Genomic DNA, 13,092 nt, shown 5'->3' on the forward strand with positions numbered 1-13,092 from the left:
GTTGGAATCTCTCAGATGGGGTGTGATGGGAAGGCAGGATGCAGGTGTAATAACTGATTTATCTTTTCCTTAAAGTAGATAACGGGTGATTTGTCAATAAAGCATTCCTTTGGGGGAAAACCCACTTAAGCTTGTGTGGTGTATCTTACTTCATTCAGGAAGGTGGCGAAAGAGTGGCAAAGTAACCGACAGGCAGGATCCCTGCACCCTAGGGAGAGGCAGGCAGGAAATAGATGGTCTCAAATACAAATTCTAGATCTTCAGTGCCATGAGAGGGTGTGTTGGTGACAAAGCTGTGGGGTCTCTGGGGAAGGGGTATGGACCGTGGGGAGGAGCCGGCCAGGTTACAGTCGAGTCTGGGCTGAGCTGCCGGAGCCATGCAGGTGGGCACTGCAGCAAGAGGGTGTCCGGCCAGCCAGGATCCACCCCACTGAAGCGCTCGGGCCTGGCGTGAGAGCTGCTTGAACTCCTGAGGTCGTCCGGCTGCAGCTGTAACAGCTGTGGTGCAGGAAGGGCACCCGTGTCTTCGGCTGGGTGGGTGGGTGGAGGGGCTCGCTGAGAGGGGGGCGGACCTTGGGAAGAAGAGGGTCCCGTTCCTTGGGCCAACAGTGTGCGGCCATCTTCCCGTCCTCGTGGCCCCACTCTGCTGGGGCACCACGTGAAGGTGCCGACCACGGGTAGACAAGTCCTGGAGGAATGAGGCGGGGGGGGGGTGAGCTCAGGTGGTGCAGAGTGGGGAGCAGGGACCTGGGGGTGGAGTGCAGGGGTGCTGTGGAGAGGACTTCTCTGCTAAGTGTCTTAAGGTCCTCTGTGTACAGGATTCAAAAGTCAATACTGGGTGTGAGGCCCGCTCAAATGCGCCTGTTCCCTGTACACCCCCCACCTGCCCTGTACGATGACTCTTCACCCTCCCAGTGCTTTCTTCATGCAAAACCGAGCAACTACGAATGTGTATTCTCATTCCCTTCCCGTTCTTACTGAAAAGATGGCTTACAACTTCCTGCACTCTGCTTTTCCTTCTTAACGCTGTGCCCTGGAGTGCTAGCCGCACCACCCCCAAAACTGTTCTGGGGAGAGCCTCGCTCTGCACTGCCCTGGTGCTTCACATGTGTCCATTCCTGCTGTATTGGGTGTGCCCAGTGGGAAGTCCCTTCACTGGGAGCATCGGACGTCCTTTGGGGTCAGAGGGCACGGCTTGCCTGAGATGCAAGAGCAGGGAAAGTTAATGGCTTCGAATTGTGTGAGACAAACGCCCCAGCCCGGCAGTGCAACGCAACATGAGGCGGCGCCAAGTGGAGAAAGCACCACCGCTGCCCCCAGTCAGCATTTACTCCATTGACGACGGAAATGGGTTCCATGTGGTCTTCACTTACTCAGTACTTAAATGCCTGTGGGTAAGAGTTTGCTAGGCTCTTGTTCTGGGGTACAAGGATGACCCTGACATGGACCTAGCCCTCAGGTGTTCCCCCTAAATAACGGACCCGTGAGATAAGCTTTGAGAGCCTGAAGGACTGTAGCAAGTGGTGGGGCTGGCATTGGAGGGCAGCCATGGCACCTGCTTCCCTGAAGTCTCAGTTTCCTCTCAAGGTGAGGATAAAGGCATCCACCTGGCCCAACTGAAGGGTCTGCAAAGCACAGGGCCGGACTGCAGCCACTGTCCATATTTGACAGTATTCTTCCTCATATTTTCTCCAAACAGGTTGGCTTGTTTGTTTATAGACATATTTGTAATAATGTACTTCTCTCTCTTTTTTTTTTTTAACCGGTATATGCCCCTCTCACCGTTGTGGCCTCTCCCGTTGCGGAGCACAGGCTCCGGACGCGCAGGCTCAGCAGCCATGGCTCACGGGCCCAGCCCCTCCACGGCATGTGGGATCTTCCCGGACCAGGGCACGAACCCGTGTCCCCTGCATCGGCAGGCGGACTCTCAACCACTGCGCCACCAGGGAAGCCCTGTACTTCTAATATATATCGTGCATTTTGCTCATTTTACTTTCAGGAGCTATCACAAAAATTTTCAGTGCTATTAGGTAACCTTCGTATACATCTTATAACTATATTTTTCCATTTGAATGTGCTTATTTGTACAGTTGTGCAGGTTTCCATTTTCACTATTACAAATAACACCATCAAGAGCAGCTTGGTGCATACAACTTTTTCTGTATTGGGGAACATTTTCTTAGAAAGAATATCCCTAAAGTGGAACTAGTAGGTCAAGGAGGGACTCACTAAGGCCTGCTTCATTCATTCTTGCAGTGCCCAACACAGCTTCATTCTGAAATTGGTACCGGGTTCATTTGGTTCTCTCACTCCTGTGATTCTGGCCCGGGATCTTTAATCCTTTTGAATCAACAGACACTAATCTGGCCCTTCTGTTTCTTGGTTTTCAAAGGCCTTTTCGTGCCTGCTTGATGTTGCACAATTTAATGGCCGCCAGGCGACTTCCTGAGCTCTCTGCCACTTACAGGCCCTGAGCCTCGGACAAACTGGGCAGTTCAAGGCCGGCATGCTAGCAGAGAGGTGTAAGAGGGCAGAGGTAGACGGGGCTGGAGCTTGTTGGCAAAGAGTTTGGATTTTACTCAACGTGTTTAGGGAGACTTGGCTGTCATAAAGTTTCTGTGTTAAGAATATGACTCCGCTGAGTGGAAGATGGCCAGTGGGCAAGCATGGAAGCGGGGAGGCTGGCCAGAAAATCTGCTGGATGGCTTCTAGGATGGACACTGGCACATGCCGGTGTACCAGGCACAGGGCAGGCACTCAGTAAATGGTGGGACTGTTTCTGTCATGAGAAGGGATAGGGAAGGGTAACGAGCAGGTCTCCCCTCCCTCAGGGGGTCAGTGAGATGAGCAGTGGTTGTACCTGGACAGGGAGGGAAGTGAGTGGAAGTTGGTTCAACTGCCCTTTCAAGACATTGTAGGTGGTTCTGGGAGGGCCCGGACAATGGCGGCGGCACTTCGGTGATTGGGCAGGAAGGCAGGAAGTCGCATCTCTGCGCTACACGGATGAGCAAACGTCAGTCCCAAACAGTGGCTCAGGGGCCGCCGGCCTCCTGGTCATCTCCCACCAGCTCCCTCTCCCGTTCTTTGACGAGAACAATTATGCGTTCTCAATCTTACGTAAAGCGCGGGGCAAACTCAGCTGCAAGACAAGTCCCCGCACCTCTTCAGGGCGGCTGGCCGCAGCACCTGCCGGCCCACCGGAGAGCACCTGACGCTCTGATGAACAGGCCCCGCCCCCGCGCTCGGCCCCGCCCCTGCGGGGCGGTGGACGCTTCCGACTCCGCGGTGCGAGCTCCGCCCACAGCTCCCGGGGCCCCGCCCGTGGGCTGTCACTCGGGGCTCCGCCCCACTAGTGGGCGGAGCCTTCGCCCAGCCCTTTGGGCGCACGCTCGGCCTGCCCCTCCCGCGGCTCCGACCCGCCGGCGCCCACGTCCTCCCGGGAGCGCGCGCGCCGGTGCGGGTGCGTGCGTGAGCGTGCGTGAGCGTGCGCGCCCCCGCCGCCTCTGCCGGTGCTGCTCCCGCGCCCTCTGCCACTGCCCCCATCGCCGTCTCCGCTGCCGCCGCCGCCGCCGAGTCCCGAGGCGCAGCCCCGGCTGAGGAGCGCGTCGGCCGGCTGCCCAGCAGCGCCGCGCAGGGAGGAGCGGAGCCGGCGGGCGGGCGGGCAGGCGGACAGGTGAGCTCGCGGCGGGCCGGTGGCCTCGCGTCAGGCCGGGCGGGCGGGCGGGGGTTCGGGGTGACGAGAGCGGAATGAGGAGGCGGGGGCGGGGCGCGAGATGAGGGTGACGGGGGGTGGGGTGAGGGGGTGCAGGGTGGCACGGCGCGGGGTGGCGGGGCCGCGCGCCAGGAGGCGGAAATGGCGACGACCCTCCCTCCCCCTTCCTTCCCCCCTCGGGACCGGGGGCGGCGGCGCGGCCGGAGGAGCGGCGGGAAGGCCCAGGCCGTGCGCCGCGGTCGGGCCACCGGGCCCGCGCTTGGGGGCGGCCAGAGACCCGACGTGCGGCAGCCAGGGCCCCCACCCCCCACCCCAGCGCAGCTCGCGCTCGGGGGCCGGGGTCTGCGCGGGGCGCCCCCGCCCCGGGGAGGGTCTTTGCGGTCCTGAGGGCCGAAAAGAGGGGCGCCGCCGGTCCAGCAGCCACGTAACCTGTGCCTGGGTCATTACGCTTATAGCTCGCGGAATTTAGCTTTGTTCCTTGACGCGCTGTAGATTAATCTCGCGGGTGAAAATCATCTGGTTTGTAAGAAAAAAATGTTTTCTCTGCTCGCGAGGACATCTGAAGCAGTGCCTTGTGTTGTAGTCTTACCGAGAGAGGGTTAGGAACTCATTCCCGTGGGTTCGAACTTGTTTGTGTTGAGCGGCTGGATCAGGGACTCGCTTTTTCATGTGCCTAAGAGATGAGTTCTCAAAATTCGCTCTGTTTTGCTCTGCAGGAAAAGAAGCAAAAGTTTCTGTTTTGGTTTTCAGGTTTAGGTGTGATAGGGGTCATAGACTGAGAGGTGCTGTCCTGGACACCTTTGTCCTTACTAGTTGTCTGTTTAAAAACTACCTTGCTGACATCGACAGTTATACTGCCCCGTCTTAAATCTGGTTGCCTGAAGGCAGAACTCCAGTCAAAGCTTCTGAGATTTTGTGTTCGTTTATTTGCTTCTCTCTTGTTAAACGTGGTGCTGAGTTTCAGGATCGAGGTGCCTGTCAGACTTTGAGAGATGAAATTGTGAGGCAGGACTTACGGGCTTTCAGAAACTTCCTGAGAGCGTGCAGCTCTCCTTCCACCTGTGTCAGGGTTGCGGGACTTGGGGCATCTCTGATGGCACGTGGCCAAGCCAGGGGCTGAGTGGCAGGTGCTTCCAGCAGCACGGGGCTCTGAGAGGCACACGTGTTGCAGGACCCCCATGCCTGGCCCCCTTGGCCCTGGTGAAGTCAGAGCAGCCAGGGGTTGTCCCGGTGAGCAGACACTAGAGAGGCACGTGGAGGAGACAAGGCCTTGCTGGGGGATCTCAGCTACGGAACCAGTGTGGCCTCGGATGGGGACCCTTGCGGGGCAGGGATGCCTGTCAGGCCACCCCCATCCTCTGTGACCAGTCTCCCTATCCCTGGCTCCCTGACTCACTCTGCGGGCCCCTCGCCACAGTGGCCTCTTTGCCAGGCTCTTAACAGACTCCTGTGCTCCGTCCCTGGCTCTACCCAGATCACTGGCGCCCTCACCCTTAGGCTCCGGGAGGGCAGGACTTCCCTTACAGCTTTACCTGGAATTTCAGCTCGCCACTTCCTGTTTCCTGTCTCCCTTTCCTGCTTAGTTTTCCCACAGCACTTCATTCTTCTAATGTCCTGTTTAATATATTTATTATACTTAATGTTTTACTGTGAGGTGAAGTCCACAGGGAGGCTGTTTTGTGCAAAGAACGGTGGCTGGCACGTACTGCGTGTCCAGGAAATACTGTTGGAATGAATGGAAGTGATGATTGTAGTAGCAGCTCTGCAATACAGTGACCGTGTCACTGGAAAGTCATTGTGGCTGAGTACTGAGCACTGTGGCTGGGTTCTGAGGGAGGTGTGTGGCAAGTCACCTCCCCTTTGGGAAAGGACAGCCAGTTAAGAGGAAGATCAGAAAGGTACTAGGATCTCCCTGTAAATCTTTTTGCAACTTTTAGTATATAGTTAGTGCAAAATAAAAAGTTTTTTGTCAGTTCTACCATTGGTAATAATGCTTTTAGAAATTTTGTCTTTGATTAACCCCCCAGAAAGTAAAACCCACATGCTAGTCCCAAATACTCAGTGACATTTGTTATGTTTTGTTTATAAATTTATTTATTTGTTTGTTTGTTGCATCGGGTCTCAGTTGCGGCATGCAGGCTCTTCGTTGCGGTGTTCCGTCTTCTCTCTAGTTGTGGCGCGCAGGCTCCAGAGCGCGTGGGCTCTATAGTTGCGGCACACGCGGTCTCTGGTTGTGGCACGCAGGCTTAGTTGCCCCGCGGCACGTGGGATCATAGTTCCCTGACCAGGGATCGAACCGGCGTCCCCTGCATTGCAAGACCGATTCTTAACCACTGGACCACCTGGGAAGTCCCGACATTTGTCGATTAAATGGGTGAGGTGGAGTAATCTGTTGGAACCACGTGAAAGTGAGCTGTTCTGAGGCCTGCTCTGAATCCTGATGTGTGACTGAAGGACTCAAGTCATTTCCAGAACCTTCACTCAGAGTGAATTTATGTTCTTGGTTTTTCATTGTATTAACGTGGTGCTGGGACTGAACAGATACTGCATGTTTCTTGGCCCTTTGTGTTCTTGAGTCCCCCTCACTCGTGGAGGAAGGATGGCTCTGTGCTCAGTGCTGAGCTACCCTGGAGACGTGTGCTTTTTGCTCAGTCTCAGACCTGGAACTTGAGGCCAGGCCTCTGCACTGGTTCCTGTGCTGACCGACCTGACACCACCAGGCAGAATCCCTAGCAGGCTGCTGCTGACCGTGCATCTCAGAGCCCAGGTGTGACGTGCTTGCCTTGGTCCTGGGCTGGAGAAGATGCTCAGTAGGTGTGGGATGAATGACTAAAATTGAGGCTGGGAGGCTGGAGTAAGGAGACGAGGTGGAATTTTATTTAAGGTGGGACTTTGCTTTTAAAGTCAGGAAATAAAATGAGCATGATTTTTTAAAAACATTTTTATTGGGGTATAATTGATTTACAAATGATTCTTTTTCTTTTTTTTTTGACCACACTGCACAGCATGTGGGATCTTAGCTCCCCAACTAGGGATTGAACCCTGGGCTCCCTGCAGTGGAGGCCTAGAGTCTTACCCACTGGACCGCCAGGGAAGCCCCAAAATGGCATGATAGACACAGATATAATCACCCTTGAAAAATTCCTTTACTCTTTTCTAAAGTACTTTGTACCAGGTTTGGAGCATACAGTGCTGTAGGCAAACCATATGTCTCAGCCAGAGGGCAGCCAGTTTCCCAGTAAGGAAACAGACCCTGTGTCTTCAGGGGACAGGTGTGGAAGGTGACGGCCTCCTCTTGCCCAGGAGGTGGACAGGAGACTGTTGGCTCTTGACGGTGCTCCCCATGCAGTAGTTAAAACTGCAGTGCTCCCCAAATGGGGCTTGTTTTTATGTTCTTATTGGACGGTCAGATCAGAGCATTCTTCAGCTGCAGACTCATCTCCTGCTCTGTCACAGTCCTTCCCTGTCTGTGTGTCAGCAGAATCTGTACTAGACTTTCCTTCCTGAGAGAGGACGAGACTCGGGCTCACATGATGGGGCCCCACTAAGATGAGGGTCATGGTACCTGCCCTTACTGCCTGTTGGGGGAGTACAGGAGATGGTAAGTGGGAAGGTATGTCATCAACTGCTTCCTAAGTTTAAGTGACAAAGATGCTGAAAAATGACAGTAGTCATATTTTATGAAAATGCTATCCCTCATTTAAGAGAAGGAACTGTTGGGACTTCCCTGGTGCCCCAGTGGTTAAAACTCCAAGCTTCCAGTGCAGGGGGCGTGGGTTTGATCCCTGGTCGGGGGATCTAAGATCCCACGTGCCGCGCAGTGCAGCCAAAAAAAAAAAAAAAAGAGAGAGAGAACTGTTGATGCTTTTACTGTGCTGATAGCAAGGCCAGTGCTCAGGTAGTGACATCCCCTGAAGAGGATTAACAGCAGCCTGTTATTGGTCACTCGAAATTCAACCCAGAGGATTTAAGGATTAGATCACCAAACAATTCTTACTTTTGATTTTGTCTTTCGTTGTCTTTGCATTAATTTTGTTAGAGGCCGTTGTATGGGTGAAATGGTATGTTCTCTTGGTTATTAGTACTTGCAGACATTTAATAGGTTTTGGTCTTTAGCAGGTAAGAGTTGTTTTAAATTCTAAGAGTTTTGCAAACATATTGGTAGGTCACATTGAAATTGCAGAAAAGAAGTACAGAATCTCATTCTCCAAAGAGAGAGGGTGTAGTGAGACCATGCATTCAGTGGGTGTCACTGAAAATGCCTTCGTAAGTGGTTTGCTTTTCAAGGGTTGTCCGTATACATCGAAGGTCCACTTCCCTCCAAAATCATACTCCATTGTAGGTGTATCTACAGCACTGGTTTTTAGAACTTAGTTCTGTGGCAGAAACCGTAGTCTTTTTTTCCTGACATTAAACCCGACTAATATTTTCAAATTTTGTGATACATTGTGAGTGATCAGTGAATATTTCTAGAATGTATGAGTGTAAATGAACCTCGTTCATCATCATGAGTTACTTATAATTTAATATATATTTTTTTATTTTTGGCTGTATTGGGTCTTCATTGCTGTGCGCAGGCTTTCTCTGGTTGCAGTGAGCTGAGGCTACTCTTCTTTGCAGTGTGTGGGCTTCTCATTGTCATGGCTTCTCTCGTTGCAGAGCACGGGCTCTAGGCGCATGGGCTTCAGTAGTTGTGAGCGCAGGCTCAGTAGTTGTGGCGCACAGGCTTAGTTGCTCCACGGCATGTGGGATCTTCCCGGGCCAGGGATCGAGCCTGTGTCCCCTGCATTGGCAGGCGGATTCTTAACCACTGCACCACCAGGGAAGCTCCGAATTACTTATAATTTTATTGTGCTTTTAATTTCTCTGCACTGAACATGTAACACCAGAAAACATGGCGGTGTACACGGTGAAATGTGCAGTCATTTGGCGTCTCCATTGCTGTGTTCTGAGGAATTCTGTGCCAGTTGGTTATAAAGATGCAAGCCTGCAAGTCAGAGGATTGGAATGCTGACTTGCTACCCTGCCGGCTGAGCCCCGCCCTGGCTATCTCTGGGATGGCCAGCCCCTTTCTTAGAGAGCTCTCTCTGCCCTTCATCTCTGTTCTTTTCACTGGGTGGAGTGAAATGTGTTATAGTGAAGCCATCAGAACTGAGTTATCCTGTACTGTCTGGCCCTGTGGTGCTTCAGAGGCAATGAATTCGGGCGCTGGGGGTCCAAGACCATAGGCTCCGCGTCACAGCCCCGACTGAGCTGGACGGGGCTCTGCAGAGGGAGCATGTGCCACTGCCTGGCTTTTAGTTTTTTCCTTCTGTTATTGGAAGGGATTAGCACAGCAGATGTTTGGTTTGTAGTTAGGTGGTCTCAGTGAATCTTCCTTGACTGAAAAGGAGTGTCTTTAACTGTGAGAGGGTTTCTCTAAGATAAATAATGAAAAATTCTAGGTCAGAGAATACAGACTTGATTATTTTTGCCATATATTGCTAAATTTGTATTTCCTCCGGCAGTGTGTGTCTTTTCTTCTTCACCTACACAGGATTTTGACACTTTATATTTTGCTGCTAATTTAGCTACTGCTGTAGGGTTTGATAATAAAATGTGAGATTTTTTTCAGCCAGTTGCAATAAATTTTGCTGTGTCCTTTAAAATAAGAATTTTAAGTAAGTTAAGAAATAAAGAGTGATAATTTAGTGATAAATAGGCTTTTTAAGATGCGTGAGACCAGGCCACATCTGGTTTTTTGGTTTTTTTTTAATTGAAAAAGAAGTTGTATTCTGGGTAACAGTTTTTACTGGACTGTATTTACCTCATACTTCGAATCATGAGGCTCATCACAAGTAAAGCTGAAATATTTTAACGCAATTTAATGGCCCAGTTTCATTTTGAGATGAAACTAGAACGTCTACAATTTAAGGATTGTCTATGAAGTATTTCTTAACTTGTCGAAGCATAGTTGTCTGTTGGAAACAGTTTGTTTTCTTCTAAAATTCGCTTAGAGGATGCCTCCCCTCCCCCTACGGCAAACCCTCTGAAGCAGTCTGCTTGCGAGCAGGCCAGGGTTGCTAAATACGCATCCGCCGTAATCCCCAGGACAGCCGACAGCCGTGCAAGGTAGCTGTTATCCAATCGTGTGGATATTTTCTCTGGTATGAAAGTGTGGTATTGAAGAATAAGCACAAGTAATGCTGTCACACACCTTAAAATGACAACACGGAATTTACCTCTTAAAATGCTGTTTCTGTTGGTGACGTTTTCTCTTGCATCATCCTGCCTGGTTGGGTGACCCTAACTGACTGTTACCAACAGCATCCTTCTCCCTGGTGTGTAGTATCCACGTGACTCCCACACTTGTTTCACCTGCCCCTGTCCTTTCTTTTATAAAAATTGATTCGTGACAAGGGTAACTGTAACCCATTATCTGAAGGGGCTGTCCTGGTGGCCGAGTAGGCCAGCCTGTCCAGCCAGCTCCTAACACCATCTCATCCTCACTCAGGCTGGTGGACTGCAGTGCACGTAGGCGTTAGGGGCACTCTTGGACTTGCTCTCCTCTGGGGGAGCTGTGCAAACCTTCATAAGTGTCTGTGATCTACCTTTTACTTGTGGCATTCCTTAAACTGCTCACAGAGTCGCAGTGTCGTGAGGCAGACCTGTCACTTCATCAGACCCCCCTGCTGCTCCCTGGAGTGGGCAGGGGTCTTTGTCCTTTCCTCACCCCAGAATGCCCATCCAGCTTACGAACATCTCGCCTCTTTGGTCACAGGGGCAGAGCGTGTTTCAGTGAGCAGCAGCTCGGTACAGCCTTACCTGATTAGATGCCTGCCCTGTAAAGCCTTGAAGACAGGACTTTTCCTATATTTTTAAAAGGCAAACGACAATAAGGCAAATCAGTGAAGTACGGATTTTACATCTAAAATGTATGCAACAATAATTAATATTAGTGTTCAAGCTGAGAGTCAAATAAAGTATAACCTACATAACTTTTATTCACCATTATAAACTTTGTATGTGTATATATTTTAGTTTAAAAACACAGTAAAGGGTTAATACAGTACCTTATTTAGATAAGGCTTGTAGGTTAGTACAAGAAAATAAGTTATTTGTGCTCAGGGCAGGGAAAAATTACTCCGCTTTGTGACATGGTTACCGAGAATCTGTCGAATTGTACAGCACTTGGAGTCAGGTGTGAACCTGCATCCCAGTCCTGCTGACCCCTGGCACAGAGGCCTCCAGATGAGCCCGTTTCTGGGCCTTAGTCTTCTCATCTGCAAGTTGGAGGCAGTAACAGTAACGGCTCGTGTAAATCTTGTACCCGGCACTGTTCTCTACATTTCACACGACTCGATCACGGACACACTGTGCCAGGCTGTCTGCAGCCCCACTGGACGAAGAGGACATGAAGCTGTTGAGTAACTGCCCAGGTCACTGAGCCCATGTGTCGCAGAGCCAGGCTCCAGCCCAGCCAGGTATCACCCCCTGGGCTGGGCACCTGCCCCACAGGCTTCTTGGTCCGGAGCATGCGTGCCCCTAAGTGCCTGCACATGGCAAGCACTCCCGAGGTCGTAGGCACCATGCTGGTAAAACTACAGCAGTAATCGTAAGTTCTGTCACCAGTACAGCTGTGATAGCATGTGCAATGCGTGTGTCTTGACACGCTTCTGACATCAGGCGTCGCTCTACACTTGGCTCGTCCTGGGGTAATTCGTGCAGCTCATACTTGATTTAGTACTAGAATGGTTGGTTTTGGTCATCGTTGCAGGGTCCATTGCTTCATCAGAGGCAGTCAGTCCAGCAGTGGGAACCCTGGCGGCCCCCTCCCCAGGGCTTTCACATGGGGCAGCCCTGGCTGGGGCGTCCCAGTGCAGCGCGGTTTCCAGTGGATGCGTTTCGGGACACATTCCTGCTGGAGACACAGAAGACGTCGTGGCTGCATCTGCTGCGTTTGATGAACTTCGACCCGCTATGTGTATCTTAGGCTTCTGCTCATCCTGGAGTTGGAGCGTCCAGTCCCCTCCCTGGGGGCGGAGCTGCCCCCAAGCTGGTGGGTCGTTGGGTTGTCAGTGTCACACACTGCACTGCTCTGAGCCTGTGGGCTCTCCCGGGAGCGTTAAGTAGGTCTCTTAGCCTACGTGCTTCTGTGTGACCGTGACTTTGTTCACAAGTATTTTCATGTGATATTCAAAGTTGAGGATTTGAATGTCGTGATGGTCTCTAGATAGTAAGAAATCCTTCCTGGTAAACATTCACGAGAGTGGACTTGCACCTGGTTGCCAGTCAGCGTTACGCCCTTTCTGTCACGATACAGATACCTCCGGTTCTCCAGTCTATCTGCTGATCCGCAGGCCTGGTCCGCGGAGGGCCAGGGGCGGCAGGTGGCTGCCTGGGTTGAAGGGTGCCTGTGACTTCAGTACCTGAGGTTGTAGGGGTTGTGAGGTTGGAACACCAACACCCAGAAAGCTCCCGTGCTCATTACTTTTATAAGAAATACTTTTGCCTTCCACTGTCTAGTTTCACATTTAGCTTTGAGAAGATGTTAAGGTTTTCTGGAAATGTTTGGCCATAGCACTGGTCTTCCTAGAATCCCTTTCTGCAGCCTTGTGCATAGGTGAGTACCTGTTGGCCCCAGTGCTGTGATGATGGAAATGTCACCTGTGTCTGTCGGTCATGTTCTGGTGTCAGGGTTCCAGCTTGTTTTAGGCGCGCTTTACACAGAGGCAGCGTCGCCCTGTTGTTTGCACCTCAGGGATGCTGGGCAGGCAGGACCAGGAGGGCCGGCTCGGAAGTGGGGCTCTCCCGTCCACATTGGGCCACAGGCAGCCTCCGCTCTGAGTCACAGGCTTTTGAGAATGTTCAGTGTTTTTTTTGACTCTCCTTGTATTCAGACACATAGTTAGAGTTGTTTTGCTCAACTTCTGACCTTTTCCTTTTGACTGACTGTATGTAAGCATTAGTTTATGAAAGAAAATCCTTATTTGGTTTCAGGACGTAAGTCACTACTGATAAAATTAATTCCATAGACCTTACTGAATGCTCGGCCGGTACTGGGGCAGTCGCTCAGTTTATACCTCATAAGGGCTTAGGGTGCGGCCATGCTGGGGCCTTTCAGCTGCCCCGGGGGTGTCTGCTGAGCCCTTGCTGGTCAGCCTTGTGCTCCCTCTGTGAGGGCCGAGGGTTCAGTGTCTTTAGTACTGGAATACATGCTCTTTTTGTGACCAAGCATTGTGCTTATTGTTAGGTGAAAGTGCTACTTAGTTACTGTTCTTTGGTAGGCTGGCCCGTCTGCCTGGGGTTTAGACCCATTCTCTCTGGTGCTTTGATGATTGGCGGGGAGCCCTTCTTAAACACGGATCCGTTTGACTCTAATGCTCTCTCTTTGTCTTAAG

General features: G+C 51.7%; 1 protein-coding gene across 2 annotated transcripts in view; it reads left to right on the forward strand.

Annotated features, from left to right (window-relative positions):
* The first annotated feature begins 3,475 nt into the window (after nucleotides 1-3,475).
* Nucleotides 3,476-13,092, forward strand: part of DNAJC5 (DnaJ heat shock protein family (Hsp40) member C5) — a 30,897-nt gene continuing 21,280 nt past the window's right edge. The window contains exon 1 of one of the 2 annotated variants that reach the window (XR_002179648.3): nucleotides 3,476-3,673. The gene's annotated coding sequence lies outside the window, so the exon portion shown is untranslated. The remainder of the gene's footprint in view (nucleotides 3,674-13,092) is intronic. The other variant, XM_019951253.3, reaches the window with a different exon arrangement.

Source organism: Tursiops truncatus, chromosome 15 (assembly GCF_011762595.2).
Source record: "Tursiops truncatus isolate mTurTru1 chromosome 15, mTurTru1.mat.Y, whole genome shotgun sequence".
NCBI lineage: Eukaryota > Metazoa > Chordata > Mammalia > Artiodactyla > Delphinidae > Tursiops > Tursiops truncatus.